Source organism: Triturus cristatus, chromosome 4_1, assembly GCF_964204655.1.
Source record: "Triturus cristatus chromosome 4_1, aTriCri1.1, whole genome shotgun sequence".
Taxonomy (NCBI): domain Eukaryota; kingdom Metazoa; phylum Chordata; class Amphibia; order Caudata; family Salamandridae; genus Triturus; species Triturus cristatus.
The window spans coordinates 1,361,061,509-1,361,079,004 of record NC_140585.1 but is presented as its reverse complement, the minus strand read 5'-3'; positions in this window follow the sequence as shown (position 1 = coordinate 1,361,079,004).

The following is a 17,496-nucleotide window of genomic DNA, read 5'->3' as shown; positions in this document are numbered from 1 at the left end:
AAGACCTTTGCTATTAGGCCAGAGTAAGAGTTAAGACCTTAGCTATTAGGCCAGAGTAAGAGTTAAGACCTTAACCATTAGGCCAGAGTACGAGTTAAGACCTTAGCTATAAGGCTAGAGTAAGAGTTAAGACCTTAACCAGTAGGCCAGAGTACGAGTTAAGACCTTAGCTATTAGGCCAGAATAAGAGTTAAGACCTTAACCAGTAGGCCAGAGTAAGAGTTCAGACCTTAACCATTAGGCCAGAGTATGAGTCTAAGACCTTAGCTATTAGGCCAGAGTAAGAGTTAAGACCTTAGCTATTAGGCCAGAGTAAGAGTTAAGACCTTAGCAATTAGGCCAGAGTAGGAGTTAAAAGCTTAACCATTAGGCCAGAGTACGAGTCTAAGACCTTAGCTATTAGGCCAGAGTACGAGTCTAAGACCTTAGCTATTAGGCCAGAGTAAGAGTTAAGACCTTAACCAGTAGGCCAGAGTAAGAGTTAAGACCTTAACCAGTAGGCCAGATTACGAGTCTAAGACCTTAGCTATTAGTCCAGTGTAAGAGTTAAGACCTTAGCTATTAGGCCAGAGTAAAAGTTAAGACCTTAACCATTAGGCCAGAGTACGAGTCTAAGACCTTAGCTATTAGGCCAGAGTACGAGTCTAAGACCTTAGCTATTAGGCCAGAGTAAGAGTTAAGACCTTTACCAGTAGGCCAGAGTAAGAGTTAAGACCTTAACCATTAGGCCAGAGTACGAGTCTAAGACCTTAGCTATTAGGCCAGAGTACGAGTCTAAGACCTTAGCTATTAGGCCAGAGTAAGAGTTAAGACCTTAACCAGTAGGCCAGAGTAAGAGTTAAGACCTTAACCAGTAGGCCAGAGTAAGAGTTAAGACCTTAACCATTAGGCCAGAGTACGAGTCTAAGACCTTAGCTATTAGGCCAGAGTACGAGTCTAAGACCTTAGCTATTAGAGCAGAGTAAACGTTAAGGCCTTAACCATTAGGCCAGAGTACGAGTTAAGACCTTAACCAGTAGGCCGGAGTACGAAGCTAAGACCTTAGCTATTAGGCCAGAGTAAGAGTTAAGACCTTAGCTATTAGGCCAGAGAAAAAGTTAAGACCTTAACCATTAGGCCAGAGTACGAGTCTAAGACCTTAGCTATTAGGCCAGAGTAAGAGTTAAGACCTTAACCATTAAGCCAGAGTACGAGTCTAGGACCTTAGCTATTAGGCCAGAGTACGAGTCTAAGACCTTAGCTATTAGGCCAGAGTAAGAGTTAAGACCTTAGATATTAGGCCAGAGTAAGAGTTAAGACCTTAACCATTAGGCCAGAGTACGAGTCTAAGACCTTAGCTATTAGGCCAGAGTAAGTGTTAAGACCTTAGCTATTAGGCCAGAGTAAGAGTTAAGACCTTAACCAGTAGGCCAGAGTAAGAGTTAAGACCTTAACCAGTAGGCCAGAGTAAGAGTTAAGACCTTCACCATTAGGCCAGAGTACGAGTCTAAGACCTTAGCTATTAGGCCAGAGTACGAGTCTAAGACCTTAGCTATTAGAGCAGAGTAAACGTTAAGGCCTTAACCATTAGGCCAGAGTACGAGTTAAGACCTTAACCAGTAGGCCAGAGTACGAAGCTAAGACCTTAGCTATTAGGCCAGAGTAAGAGTTAAGACCTTAGCTATTAGGCCAGAGAAAAAGTTAAGACCTTAACCATTAGGCCAGAGTACGAGTCTAAGACCTTAGCTATTAGGCCAGAGTAAGAGTTAAGACCTTAACCATTAAGCCAGAGTACGAGTCTAGGACCTTAGCTATTAGGCCAGAGTACGAGTCTAAGACCTTAGCTATTAGGCCAGAGTAAGAGTTAAGACCTTAGATATTAGGCCAGAGTAAGAGTTAAGACCTTAACCATTAGGCCAGAGTACGAGTCTAAGACCTTAGCTATTAGGCCAGAGTAAGTGTTAAGACCTTAGCTATTAGGCCAGAGTAAGAGTTAAGACCTTAACCAGTAGGCCAGAGTAAGAGTTAAGACCTTAACCATTAGGCCAAAGTACGAGTCTAAGATCTTAGCTATTAGGCCAGAGTAAGAGTTAAGACCTTAGCTATTAGGCCAGATTACGAGTCTAAGACCTTTGCTATTAGGCCAGAGTAAGAGTTAAGACCTTAGCTATTAGGCCAGAGTAAGAGTTAAGACCTTAACCATTAGGCCAGAGTACGAGTTAAGACATTAGCTATAAGGCTAGAGTAAGAGTTAAGACCTTAACCAGTAGGCCAGAGTACGAGTTAAGACCTTAGCTATTAGGCCAGAATAAGAGTTAAGACCTTAACCAGTAGGCCAGAGTAAGAGTTCAGACCTTAACCATTAGGCCAGAGTATGAGTCTAAGACCTTAGCTATTAGGCCAGAGTAAGAGTTAAGACCTTAGCTATTAGGCCAGAGTAAGAGTTAAGACCTTAGCAATTAGGCCAGAGTAGGAGTTAAAAGCTTAACCATTAGGCCAGAGTACGAGTCTAAGACCTTAGCTATTAGGCCAGAGTACGAGTCTAAGACCTTAGCTATTAGGCCAGAGTAAGAGTTAAGACCTTAACCAGTAGGCCAGAGTAAGAGTTAAGACCTTAACCAGTAGGCCAGATTACGAGTCTAAGACCTTAGCTATTAGTCCAGTGTAAGAGTTAAGACCTTAGCTATTAGGCCAGAGTAAAAGTTAAGACCTTAACCATTAGGCCAGAGTACGAGTCTAAGACCTTAGCTATTAGGCCAGAGTACGAGTCTAAGACCTTAGCTATTAGGCCAGAGTAAGAGTTAAGACCTTTACCAGTAGGCCAGAGTAAGAGTTAAGACCTTAACCAGTAGGCCAGAGTACAAGGCTAAGACCTTAGCTATTAGGCCAGAGTAAGAGTTAAAACCTTAGCTATTAGGCCAAAGTAAAAGTTAAGACCTTAACCATTAGGCCACAGTACGAGTCTAAGACCTTAGCTATTAGGCCAGAGTAAGAGTTAAGACCTTAACCATTAGGCCAGAGTACGAGTCTAAGTCCTTAGCTATTAGGCCAGAGTACGAGTCTAAGACCTTAGCTATTAGAGCAGAGTAAGAGTTAAGACCTTAGCTATTAGGCCAGAGTAAAAGTTAAGACCTTAGCTATTAGGCCAGAGTAAGAGTTAAGACCTTAACCAGTAGGCCAGAATAAGAGTTAAGACCTTAACCAGTAGGCCAGAGTACGAGTCTAAGACCTTAGCTATTAGTCCAGTGTAAGTGTTAAGACCTTAGCTATTAGGCCAGAGTAAAAGTTAAGACCTTAACCATTAGGCCAGAGTACGAGTCTAAGACCTTAGCTATTAGGCCAGAGTAGGAGTTAAGACCTTAACCATTAGGCCAGAGTACGAGTCTAAGACCTTAGCTATTAGGCCAGAGTACGAGTCTAAGACCTTAGCTATTAGAGCAGAGTAAGCGTTAAGACCTTAACCATTAGGCCAGAGTACGAGTTAAGACCTTAACCAGTAGGCCAGATTACGAAGCTAAGACCTTAGCTATTAGGCCAGAGTAAGAGTTAAGATCTTAGCTATTAGGCCAGAGTAAAAGTTAAGACCTTAACCATTAGGCCAGAGTACGAGTCTAAGACCTTAGCTATTAGGCCAGAGTAAGAGTTCAGACCTTAACCATTAAGCCAGAGTATGAGTCTAAGACCTTAGCTATTAGGCCAGAGTAAAAGTTAAGACCTTAACCAGTAGGCCAGAGTAAGAGTTAAGACCTCAGCTATTAGGCCAGAGTAAGAGTTAAGACCTTAACCAGTAGGCCAGAGTAAGAGATAAGACCTTAACCATTAGGCCAGAGTATGAGTCTAAGACCTTAGCAATTAGTCCAGTGTAAGAGTTAAGACCTTAGCTATTAGGCCAGAGTAAAAGTTAAGACCTTAACCATTAGGCCAGAGTACGAGTCTAAGACCTTAGCTATTAGGCCAGAGTAGGAGTTAAAACCTTAGCTATTAGGCCAAAGTAAAAGTTAAGACCTTAACCATTAGGCCACAATACGAGTCTAAGACCTTAGCTATTAGGCCAGAGTAAGAGATAAGACCTTAACCATTAGGCCAGAGTACGAGTCTAAGACCTTAGCTATTAGAGCAGAGTAAGCGTTAAGACCTTAACCATTAGGCCAGAGTACGAGTTAAGACCTTAACCAGTAGGCCAGATTACGAAGCTAAGACCTTAGCTATTAGGCCAGAGTAAGAGTTAAGACCTTAGCTATTAGGCCAGAGTAAAAGTTAAGACCTTAACCATTAGGCCAGAGTACGAGTCTAAGACCTTAGCTATTAGGCCAGAGTAAGAGTTAAGACCTTAACCATTAGGCCAGAGTACGAGTCTAGGACCTTAGCTATTAGGCCAGAGTAAGAGTCTAAGACCTTAGCTATTAGGCCAGAGTAAGAGTTAAGACCTTAGCTATTAGGCCAGAGTAAGAGTTAAGACCTTAACCATTAGGCCAGAGTACGAGTCTAAGACCTTAGCTATTAGGCCAGAGTAAGTTTTGAGACCTTAGCTATTAGGCCAGAGTAAGAGTTAAGACCTTAACCATTAGGCCAGAGTACGAGTCTAAGACCTTAGCTATTAGGCCAGAGTAAGTGTTAAGACCTTAGCTATTAGGCCAGAGTAAGAGTTAAGACCTTAACCAGTAGGCCAGAGTAAGAGTTAAGACCTTAACCAGTAGGCCAGAGTAAGAGTTAAGACCTTAACCATTAGGCCAGAGTACGAGTCTAAGACCTTAGCTATTAGGCCAGAGTACGAGTCTAAGACCTTAGCTATTAGAGCAGAGTAAACGTTAAGGACTTAACCATTAGGCCAGAGTACGAGTTAAGACCTTAACCAGTAGGCCAGAGTACGAAGCTATGACCTTAGCTATTAGGCCAGAGTAAGAGTTAAGACCTTAGCTATTAGGCCAGAGAAAAAGTTAAGACCTTAACCATTAGGCCAGAGTACGAGTCTAAGACCTTAGCTATTAGGCCAGAGTAAGAGTTAAGACCTTAACCATTAAGCCAGAGTTCGAGTCTAGGACCTTAGCTATTAGGCCAGAGTACGAGTCTAAGACCTTAGCTATTAGGCCAGAGTAAGAGTTAAGACCTTAGATATTAGGCCAGAGTAAGAGTTAAGACCTTAACCATTAGGCCAGAGTACGAGTCTAAGACCTTAGCTATTAGGCCAGAGTAAGTGTTAAGACCTTAGCTATTAGGCCAGAGTAAGAGTTAAGACCTTAACCAGTAGGCCAGAGTAAGAGTTAAGACCTTAACCATTAGGCCAGAGTACGAGTCTAAGACCTTAGCTATTAGGCCAGAGTACGAGTCTAAGACCTTAACCAGTAGGCCAGAGTAGGAGTTAAGACCTTAACCATTAGGCCAAAGTACGAGTCTAAGATCTTAGCTATTAGGCCAGAGTAATAGTTAAGACCTTAGCTATTAGGCCAGATTACGAGTCTAAGACCTTTGCTATTAGGCCAGAGTAAGAGTTAAGACCTTAGCTATTAGGCCAGAGTAAGAGTTAAGACCTTAGATATTAGGCCAGAGTAAGAGTTAAGACCTTAACCATTAGGCCAGAGTACGAGTCTAAGACCTTAGCTATTAGGCCAGAGTAAGTGTTAAGACCTTAGCTATTAGGCCAGAGTAAGAGTTAAGACCTTAACCAGTAGGCCAGAGTAAGAGTTAAGACCTTAACCATTAGGCCAAAGTACGAGTCTAAGATCTTAGCTATTAGGCCAGAGTAAGAGTTAAGACCTTAGCTATTAGGCCAGATTACGAGTCTTAGACCTTTGCTATTAGGCCAGAGTAAGAGTTAAGACCTTAGCTATTAGGCCAGAGTAAGAGTTAAGACCTTAACCATTAGGCCAGAGTACGAGTTAAGACCTTAGCTATTAGGCTAGAGTAAGAGTTAAGACCTTAACCAGTAGGCCAGAGTACGAGTTAAGACCTTAGCTATTAGGCCAGAATAAGAGTTAAGACCTTAACCAGTAGGCCAGAGTAAGAGTTCAGACCTTAACCATTAGGCCAGAGTATGAGTCTAAGACCTTAGCTATTAGGCCAGAGTAAGAGTTAAGACCTTAGCTATTAGGCCAGAGTAAGAGTTAAGACCTTAGCAATTAGGCCAGAGTAGGAGTTAAAAGCTTAACCATTAGGCCAGAGTACGAGTCTAAGACCTTAGCTATTAGGCCAGAGTACGAGTCTAAGACCTTAGCTATTAGGCCAGAGTAAGAGTTAAGACCTTAACCAGTAGGCCAGAGTAAGAGTTAAGACCTTAACCAGTAGGCCAGAGTACGAGTCTAAGACCTTAGCTATTAGTCCAGTGTAAGAGTTAAGACCTTAGCTATTAGGCCAGAGTAAAAGTTAAGACCTTAACCATTAGGCCAGAGTACGAGTCTAAGACCTTAGCTATTAGGCCAGAGTACGAGTCTAAGACCTTAGCTATTAGGCCAGAGTAAGAGTTAAGACCTTTACCAGTAGGCCAGAGTAAGAGTTAAGACCTTAACCAGTAGGCCAGAGTACAAGGCTAAGACCTTAGCTATTAGGCCAGAGTAAGAGTTAAAACCTTAGCTATTAGGCCAAAGTAAAAGTTAAGACCTTAACCATTAGGCCACAGTACGAGTCTAAGACCTTAGCTATTAGGCCAGAGTAAGAGTTAAGACCTTAACCATTAGGCCAGAGTACGAGTCTAAGACCTTAGCTATTAGGCCAGAGTACGAGTCTAAGACCTTAGCTACTAGAGCAGAGTAAGAGTTAAGACCTTAGCTATTAGGCCAGAGTAAAAGTTAAGACCTTAGCTATTAGGCCAGAGTAAGAGTTAAGACCTTAACCAGTAGGCCAGAATAAGAGTTAAGACCTTAACCAGTAGGCCAGAGTACGAGTCTAAGACCTTAGCTATTAGTCCAGTGTAAGTGTTAAGACCTTAGCTATTAGGCCAGAGTAAAAGTTAAGACCTTAACCATTAGGCCAGAGTACGAGTCTAAGACCTTAGCTATTAGGCCAGAGTAGGAGTTAAGACCTTAACCATTAGGCCAGAGTACGAGTCTAAGACCTTAGCTATTAGGCCAGAGTACGAGTCTAAGACCTTAGCTATTAGGGCAGAGTAAGCGTTAAGACCTTAACCATTAGGCCAGAGTACGAGTTAAGACCTTAACCAGTAGGCCAGATTACGAAGCTAAGACCTTAGCTATTAGGCCAGAGTAAGAGTTAAGATCTTAGCTATTAGGCCAGAGTAAAAGTTAAGACCTTAACCATTAGGCCAGAGTACGAGTCTAAGACCTTAGCTATTAGGCCAGAGTAAGAGTTCAGACCTTAACCATTAAGCCAGAGTATGAGTCTAAGACCTTAGCTATTAGGCCAGAGTAAAAGTTAAGACCTTAACCAGTAGGCCAGAGTAAGAGTTAAGACCTCAGCTATTAGGCCAGAGTAAGAGTTAAGACCTTAACCAGTAGGCCAGAGTAAGAGATAAGACCTTAACCATTAGGCCAGAGTACAAGTCTAAGACCTTAGCAATTAGTCCAGTGTAAGAGTTAAGACCTTAGCTATTAGGCCAGAGTAAAAGTTAAGACCTTAACCATTAGGCCAGAGTACGAGTCTAAGACCTTAGCTATTAGGCCAGAGTAGGAGTTAAAACCTTAGCTATTAGGCCAAAGTAAAAGTTAAGACCTTAACCATTAGGCCACAATACGAGTCTAAGACCTTAGCTATTAGGCCAGAGTAAGAGATAAGACCTTAACCATTAGGCCAGAGTACGAGTCTAAGACCTTAGCTATTAGGCCAGAGTACGAGTCTAAGACCTTAGCTATTAGAGCAGAGTAAGCGTTAAGACCTTAACCATTAGGCCAGAGTACGAGTTAAGACCTTAACCAGTAGGCCAGATTACGAAGCTAAGACCTTAGCTATTAGGCCAGAGTAAGAGTTAAGACCTTAGCTATTAGGCCAGAGTAAAAGTTAAGACCTTAACCATTAGGCCAGAGTACGAGTCTAAGACCTTAGCTATTAGGCCAGAGTAAGAGTTAAGACCTTAACCATTAGGCCAGAGTACGAGTCTAGGACCTTAGCTATTAGGCCAGAGTACGAGTCTAAGACCTTAGCTATTAGGCCAGAGTAAGAGTTAAGACCTTAGCTATTAGGCCAGAGTAAGAGTTAAGACCTTAACCATTAGGCCAGAGTACGAGTCTAAGACCTTAGCTAGTAGGCCAGAGTAAGTTTTGAGACCTTAGCTATTAGGCCAGAGTAAGAGTTAAGACCTTAACCATTAGGCCAGAGTACGAGTCTAAGACCTTAGCTATTAGGCCAGAGTAAGTGTTAAGACCTTAGCTATTAGGCCAGAGTAAGAGTTAAGACCTTAACCAGTAGGCCAGAGTAAGAGTTAAGACCTTAACCAGTAGGCCAGAGTAAGAGTTAAGACCTTAACCATTAGGCCAGAGTACGAGTCTAAGACCTTAGCTATTAGGCCAGAGTACGAGTCTAAGACCTTAGCTATTAGAGCAGAGTAAACGTTAAGGCCTTAACCATTAGGCCAGAGTACGAGTTAAAACCTTAACCAGTAGGCCAGAGTACGAAGCTAAGACCTTAGCTATTAGGCCAGAGTAAGAGTTAAGACCTTAGCTATTAGGCCAGAGAAAAAGTTAAGACCTTAACCATTAGGCCAGAGTACGAGTCTAAGACCTTAGCTATTAGGCCAGAGTAAGAGTTAAGACCTTAACCATTAAGCCAGAGTACGAGTCTAGGACCTTAGCTATTAGGCCAGAGTACGAGTCTAAGACCTTAGCTATTAGGCCAGAGTAAGAGTTAAGACCTTAGATATTAGGCCAGAGTAAGAGTTAAGACCTTAACCATTAGGCCAGAGTACGAGTCTAAGACCTTAGCTATTAGGCCAGAGTAAGTGTTAAGACCTTAGCTATTAGGCCAGAGTAAGAGTTAAGACCTTAACCAGTAGGCCAGAGTAAGAGTTAAGACCTTAACCAGTAGGCCAGAGTACGAGTCTAAGACCTTAGCTATTAGGCCAGAGTACGAGTCTAAGACCTTAACCAGTAGGCCAGAGTAGGAGTTAAGACCTTAACCATTAGGCCAAAGTACGAGTCTAAGATCTTAGCTATTAGGCCAGAGTAATAGTTAAGACCTTAGCTATTAGGCCAGATTACGAGTCTAAGACCTTTGCTATTAGGCCAGAGTAAGAGTTAAGACCTTAGCTATTAGGCCAGAGTAAGAGTTAAGACCTTAACCAGTAGGCCAGAGTAAGAGTTAAGACCTTAACCATTAGGCCAGAGTATGAGTCTAAGACCTTAGCAATTAGGCCAGAGTAAGAGTTAAGACCTTAGCTATTAGGCCAGAGTAAGAGTTAAGACCTTAACCAGTAGGTCAGAGTACAAGTCTAAGACCTTAGCTATTAGGACAGAGTAAGAGTTAAGACCTTAGCTATTAGGCCAGAGTAACAGTTAAGACCTTAACCAGTAGGCCAGAGTAAGAGGTAAGACCTTAACCATTAGGCCAGAGTACGAGTCTAAGACCTTAGCTATTAGGCCAGAGTAAGCGTTAAGACCTTAGCTATTAGGCCAGAGTAACAGTTAAGACCTTAACCAGTAGGCCAGAGTAAGAGTTAAGACCTTAACCAGTAGGCCAGAGTAAGAGTTAAGACCTTAACCATTAGGCCAGAGTATGAGTCTAAGACCTTAGCTATTAGGCCAGAGTAAGAGTTAAGACCTTAACCAGTAGGCCAAAGTAAGAGTTAAGACCTTAACCAGTAGGCCAGAGTACGAGTCTAAGACCTTAGCTATTAGGCCAGAGTAAGAGTTAAGACCTTAGCTATTAGGCCAGAGTAAGAGTTAAGACCTTAACCAGTAGGCCAGAGTACGAGTCTAAGACCTTAGCTATTAGGAAAGAGTAAGAGTTAAGACCTTAGCTATTAGGCAAGAGTAACAGTTAAGACCTTAACCAGTAGGCCAGAGTAAGAGGTAAGACCTTAACCATTAGGCCAGAGTACGAGTCTAAGACCTTAGCTATTAGGCCAGAGTACGAGTTAAGACCCTAGCTATTAGGCCAGAGTAAGAGTTAAGACCTAACCATTAGGCCAGAGTACGAGTCTAAGACCTTAGCTATTATGCCAGAGTAAGGGTAAAGACCTTAACCAGTAGGCCAGAGTAAGAGTTAAGACCTTAACCTGTAGGCCAGAGTACAAGTCTAAGACCTTAGCTATTAGGCCAGAGTACGAGTCTAAGACCTTAGCTATTAGGCCAGAGTAAGAGTTAAGACCTTAACCAGTAGGCCAGAGTAAGAGTTAAGACCTTAGCTATTAGGCCAGAGTAAGAGTTAGGACCTTAGCTATTAGGCTAGAGTAAGAGTTAAAACCTTAACCATTAGGCCAGATTATGAGTCTAAGACCTTAGCTATTAGGCCAGAGTAAAAGTTAAGACCTTAACCAGTAGGCCAGAGTAAGAGTTAAGACCTCAGCTATTAGGCCAGAGTAAGAGTTAAGACCTTAACCAGTAGGCCAGAGTAAGAGTTAAGACCTTAACCATTAGGCCAGAGTACGAGTCTAAGACCTTAGCTATTAGGCCAGAGTAAGAGTTAAGACCTTAACCAGAAGGCCCGAGTAAGAGTTAAGACCTTAACCTGCAGGCCAGAGTACGAGTCTAAGACCTTAGCTAATAGGCTAGAGTATGAGTCTAAGAACTTAGCTATTAGGCCAGAGTGAGAGTTAAGACCTTAACCATTAGGCCAGAGTACGAGTCTAAGACCTTACCTATTAGGCCAGAATACGAGTCTAATACCTTAGCTATTAGGACAGAGTAAGAGTTAAGACCTTAACCAGTAGGCCAGAGTAAGAGTTAAGACCTTAGCTATTAGGCCAGAGTACGAGTCTAAGACCTTAGCTATTAGGCCAGAGTAAGAGTTAAGACATTAGCTATTAGGCCCCAGTAAGAGTTAAGACCTTAGCTATTAGGCCAGAGTACGAGTCTAAGACCTTAGCTATTATCCCAGAGTAAGAGTTAAGACCTTAACCAGTAGGCCAGAGTACGAGTCTAAAACCTTAGCTATTAGGCCAGAGTAAGAGTTAAGACCTTAGCTATTAGGCTAGAGTGAGAGTTAAGACCTTAACCAGTAGGCCAGAGTAAGAGTTAAGACCTTAGCTATTAGGCCAGAGTAGGAGTTAAAAGCTTAACCATTAGGCCAGAGTACGAGTCTAAGACCTTAGCTATTAGGCCAGAGTATAAGTCTAAGACCTTAGCTATTAGGCCAGAGTAAGAGTTAAGACCTTAACCAGTAGGCCAGAGTACGAGTCTAAGACCTTAGCTATTAGTCCAGTGTAAGAGTTAAGACCTTAGCAATTAGGCCAGAGTAAAAGTTAAGACCTTAACCATTAGGCCAGAGTACGAGTTAAGACCTTAGCTATTAGGCCAGAGTAAGAGTTAAGACCTTAACCAGTAGGCCAGAGTACGAGTTAAGACCTTAGCTATTAGGCCAGAATAAGAGTTAAGACCTTAACCAGTAGGCCAGAGTAAGAGTTAAGACCTTAACCATTAGGCCAGAGTATGAGTCTAAGACCTTAGCTATTAGGCCAGAGTAAGAGTTAAGACCTTAGCTATTAGGCCAGAGTAAGAGTTAAGACCTTAGCAATTAGGCCAGAGTAGGAGTTAAAAGCCTAACCATTAGGCCAGAGTACGAGTCTAAGACCTTAGCTATTTGGCCAGAGTACGAGTCTAAGACCTTAGCTATTAGGCCAGAGTAAGAGTTAAGACCTTAACCAGTAGGCCAGAGTAAGAGTTAAGACCTTAACCAGTAGGCCAGAGTACGAGTCTAAGACCTTAGCTATTAGTCCAGTGTAAGAGTTAAGACCTTAGCTATTAGGTCAGAGTAAAAGTTAAGACCTCAACCATTAGGCCAGAGTACGAGTCTAAGACCTTAGCTATTAGGCCAGAGTAGGAGTTAAGACCTTAACCATTAGGCGAGAGTACGAGTCTAAGACCTTAGCTATTAGGCCAGAGTACGAGTCTAAGACCTTAGCTATTAGGCCAGAGTAAGAGTTAAGACCTTAACCAGTAGGCCAGAGTAAGAGTTAAGACCTTAACCAGTAGGCCAGAGTACAAGGCTAAGACCTTAGCTATTAGGCCAGAGTAAGAGTTAAAACCTTAGCTATTAGGCCAAAGTAAAAGTTAAGACCTTAACCATTAGGCCACAGTACGAGTCTAAGACCTTAGCTATTAGGCCAGAGTAAGAGTTAAGACCTTAACCATTAGGCCAGAGTATGAGTCTAAGACCTTAGCTATTAGGCCAGAGTACGAGTCTTATACCTTAGCTATTAGAGCAGAGTAAGAGTTAAGACCTTAGCTATTAGGCCAGAGTAAAAGTTAAGACCTTAGCTATTAGGCCAGAGTAAGAGTTAAGACCTTAACCAGTAGGCCAGAGTAAGAGTTAAGACCTTAACCAGTAGGCCAGAGTACGAGTCTAAGACCTTAGCTATTAGTCCAGTGTAAGAGTTAAGACCTTAGCTATTAGGCCAGAGTAAAAGTTAAGACCTTAACCATTAGGCCAGAGTACGAGTCTAAGACCTTAGCTATTAGGCCAGAGTAAGAGTTAAGACCTTAACCATTAAGCCAGAGTATGAGTCTAAGACCTTAGCTATTAGGCCAGAGTAAAAGTTAAGACCTTAACCAGTAGGCCAGAGTAAGAGTTAAGACCTCAGCTATTAGGCCAGAGTAAGAGTTAAGACCTTAACCAGTAGGCCAGAGTAAGAGTTAAGACCTTAACCATTAGGCCAGAGTACGAGTCTAAGACCTTAGCAATTAGTCCAGTGTAAGAGTTAAGACCTTAGCTATTAGGCCAGAGTAAAAGTTAAGACCTTAACCATTAGGCCAGAGTACGAGTCTAAGACCTTAGCTATTAGGCCAGAGTAGGAGTTAAGACCTTAACCAGTAGGCCAGAGTACAAGGCTAAGACCTTAGCTATTAGGCCAGAGTAAGAGTTAAAACCTTAGCTATTAGGCCAAAGTAAAAGTTAAGACCTTAACCATTAGGCCACAGTATGAGTCTAAGACCTTAGCTATTAGGCCAGAGTAAGAGATAAGACCTTAACCATTAGGCCAGAGTACGAGCCTAAGACCTTAGCTATTAGGCCAGAGTACGAGTCTAAGACCTTAGCTATTAGAGCAGAGTAAGCGTTAAGACCTTAACCATTAGGCCAGAGTACGAGTTAAGACCTTAACCAGTAGGCCAGATTACGAAGCTAAGACCTTAGCTATTAGGCCAGAGTAAGAGTTAAGACCTTAGCTATTAGGCCAGAGTAAAAGTTAAGACCTTAACCATTAGGCCAGAGTACGAGTCTAAGACCTTAGCTATTAGGCCAGAGTAAGAGTTAAGACCTTAACCATTAGGCCAGAGTACGAGTCTAGGACCTTAGCTATTAGGCCAGAGTACGAGTCTAAGACCTTAGCTATTAGGCCAGAGTAAGAGTTAAGACCTTAGCTATTAGGCCAGAGTAAGAGTTAAGACCTTAACCATTAGGCCAGAGTACGAGTCTAAGACCTTAGCTATTAGGCCAGAGTAAGTGTTAAGACCTTAGCTATTAGGCCAGAGTAAGAGTTAAGACCTTAACCATTAGGCCAGAGTACGAGTCTAAGACCTTAGCTATTAGGCCACAGTAAGTGTTAAGACCTTAGCTATTAGGCCAGAGTAAGAGTTAAGACCTTAACCAGTAGGCCAGAGTAAGAGTTAAGACCTTAACCAGTAGGCCAGAGTAAGAGTTAAGACCTTAACCATTAGGCCAGAGTACGAGTCTAAGACCTTAGCTATTAGGCCAGAGTACGAGTCTAAGACCTTAGCTATTAGAGCAGAGTAAACGTTAAGGCCTTAACCATTAGGCCAGAGTACGAGTTAAGACCTTAACCAGTAGGCCAGAGTACGAAGCTAAGACCTTAGCTATTAGGCCAGAGTAAGAGTTAAGACCTTAGCTATTAGGCCAGAGAAAAAGTTAAGACCTTAACCATTAGGCCAGAGTACGAGTCTAAGACCTTAGCTATTAGGCCAGAGTAAGAGTTAAGACCTTAACCATTAAGCCAGAGTACGAGTCTAGGACCTTAGCTATTAGGCCAGAGTACGAGTCTAAGACCTTAGCTATTAGGCCAGAGTAAGAGTTAAGACCTTAGATATTAGGCCAGAGTAAGAGTTAAGACCTTAACCATTAGGCCAGAGTACGAGTCTAAGACCTTAGCTATTAGGCCAGAGTAAGTGTTAAGACCTTAGCTATTAGGCCAGAGTAAGAGTTAAGACCTTAACCAGTAGGCCAGAGTAAGAGTTAAGACCTTAACCATTAGGCCAAAGTACGAGTCTAAGATCTTAGCTATTAGGCCAGAGTAAGAGTTAAGACCTTAGCTATTAGGCCAGATTACGAGTCTAAGACCTTTGCTATTAGGCCAGAGTAAGAGTTAAGACCTTAGCTATTAGGCCAGAGTAAGAGTTAAGACCTTAACCACTAGGCCAGAGTAAGAGTTAAGACCTTAACCATTAAGCCAGAGTATGAGTCTAAGACCTTAGCTATTAGGCCAGAGTAAGAGTTAAGACCTTAGCTATTAGGCAAGAGTAAGCGTTAAGACCTTAGCTATTAGGCCAGAGTAAGAGTTAAGACCTTAACCAGTAGGCCAGAGTAAGAGTTAAGACCTTAACCATTAGGCCAGAGTATGAGTCTAAGACCTTAGCTATTAGGCCAGAGTAAGAGTTAAGACCTTAACCATTAGGCCAGAGTATGAGTCTAAGACCTTAGCTATTAGGCCAGAGTAAGTGTTAAGACCTTAGCTATTAGGCCAGAGTAAGAGTTAAGACCTTAACCATTAGGCCAGAGTACGAGTCTAAGACCTTAGCTATTAGGCCAGAGTAAGTGTTAAGACCTTAGCTATTAGGCCAGAGTAAGAGTTAAGACCTTAACCAGTAGGCCAGAGTAAGAGTTAAGACCTTAACCAGTAGGCCAGAGTAAGAGTTAAGACCTTAACCATTAGGCCAGAGTACGAGTCTAAGACCTAAGCTATTAGGCCAGAGTACGAGTCTAAGACATTAGCTATTAGAGCAGAGTAAGCGTTAAGGCCTTAACCATTAGGCCAGAGTACGAGTTAAGACCTTAACCAGTAGGCCAGAGTACAAGGCTAAGACCTTAGCTATTAGGCCAGAGTAAGAGTTAAAACCTTAGCTATTAGGCCAAAGTAAAAGTTAAGACCTTAACCATTAGGCCACAGTACGAGTCTAAGACCTTAGCTATTAGGCCAGAGTAAGAGTTAAGACCTTAACCATTAGGCCAGAGTACGAGTCTAAGACCTTAGCTATTAGGCCAGAGTACGGGTCTAAGACCTTAGCTATTAGAGCAGAGTAAGAGTTAAGACCTTAGCTATTAGGCCAGAGTAAAAGTTAAGACCTTAACCAGTAGGCCAGAGTAAGAGTTAAGACCTTAACCTGCAGGCCAGAGTACGAGTCTAAGACCTTAGCTATTATCCCAGAGTAAGAGTTAAGACCTTAACCAGTAGGCCAGAGTACGAGTCTAAGACCTTAGCTATTAGGCCAGAGTAAGAGTTAAGACCTTAACCAGTAGGCCAGAGTAAGAGTTAAGACCTTAACCATTAGGCCAGAGTATGAGTCTAAGACCTTAGCTATTAGGCCAGAGTAAGAGTTAAGACCTTAGCTATTAGGCCAGAGTAGGAGTTAAAAGCTTAACCATTAGGCCAGAGTACGAGTCTAAGACCTTAGCTATTAGGCCAGAGTAAGAGTTAAGACCTTAACCATTAGGCCAGAGTACGAGTCTAGAACCTTAGCTATTAGGCCAGAGTACGAGTGTAAGACCTTAGCTATTAGGCCAGAGTAAGAGTTATGACCTTAGCTATTAGGCCAGAGTAAGAGTTAAGACCTTAACCATTAGGCCAGAGTACGAGTCTAAGACCTTAGCTATTAGGCCAGAGTAAGTGTTAAGACCTTAGCTATTAGGCCAGAGTAAGTGTTAAGACCTTAGCTATTAGGCCAGAGTAAGAGTTAAGACCTTAACCAGTAGGCCAGAGTAAGAGTTAAGACCTTAACCATTAGGCCAGAGTACGAGTCTAAGACCTTAGCTATTAGGCCAGAGTACGAGTCTAAGACCTTAGCTATTAGAGCAGAGTAAGCGTTAAGGCCTTAACCATTAGGCCAGAGTATGAGTTAAGACCTTAACCAGTAGGCCAGAGTACAAGGCTAAGACCTTAGCTATTAGGCCAGAGTAAGAGTTAAAACCTTAGCTATTAGGCCAAAGTAAAAGTTAAGACATTAACCATTAGGCCACAGTATAAGTCTAAGACCTTAGCTATTAGGCCAGAGTAAGAGTTAAGACCTTAACCATTAGGCCAGAGTACGAGTCTAAGACCTTAGCTATTAGGCCAGAGTACGAGTCTAAGACCTTAGCTATTAGAGCAGAGTAAGAGTTAAGACCTTAGCTATTAGGCCAGAGTAAGAGTTAAGACCTTAGCCAGTAGGCCAGAGTACGAGTCTAAGACCTTAGCTATTGGTCCAGTGTAAGAGTTAAGACCTTAGCTATTAGGCCAGAGTAAAAGTTAAGACCTCAACCATTAGGCCAGAGTACGAGACTAATACCTTAGCTATTAGGCCAGAGTAGGAGTTAAGACCTTAACCATTAGGCCAGAGTACGAGTCTAAGACCTTAGCTATTAGGCCAGAGTACGAGTCTAAGACCTTAGCTATTAGGCCAGAGTAAGAGTTAAGACCTTAACCATTAGGCCAGAGTATGAGTCTAAGACCTTAGCTATTAGGCCAGAGTAAAATTTAAGACCTTAACCAGTAGGCCAGAGTAAGAGTTAAGACCTCAGCTATTAGGCCAGAGTAAGAGTTAAGACCTTAACCAGTAGGCCAGAGTAAGAGTTTAGACCTTAACCAGAAGGCCCGAGTAAGAGTTAAGACCTTAACCTGCAGGCCAGAGTACGAGTCTAAGACCTTAGCTATTATCCCAGAGTAAGAGTTAAGACCTTAACCAGTAGGCCAGAGTACGAGTCTAAGACCTTAGCTATTAGGCCAGAGTAAGAGTTAAGACCTTAACCAGTAGGTCAGAGTAAGAGTTAAGACCTTAACCATTAGGCCAGAGTATGAGTCTAAGACCTTAGCTATTAGGCCAGAGTAAGAGTTAAGACCTTAGCTATTAGGCCAGAGTAGGAGTTAAAAGCTTAACCATTAGGCCAGAGTACGAGTCTAAGACCTTAGCTTTTAGGCCAGAGTATGAGTCTAAGACCTTAGCTATTAAGCCAGAGTAAAAGTTAAGACCTTAACCATTAGGCCAGAGTACGAGTCTAAGACCTTAGCTATTAGGCCAGAGTAAGCGTTAAGACCTTACCCATTAGGCCAGAGTACGAGTTAAGACCTTAACCAGTAGGCCAGATTACGAAGCTAAGACCTTAGCTATTAGGCCAGAGTAAGAGTTAAGACCTTAGCTATTAGGCCAGAGTAAAAGTTAAGACCTTAACCATTAGGCCAGAGTACGAGTCTAAGACCTTAGCTATTAGGCC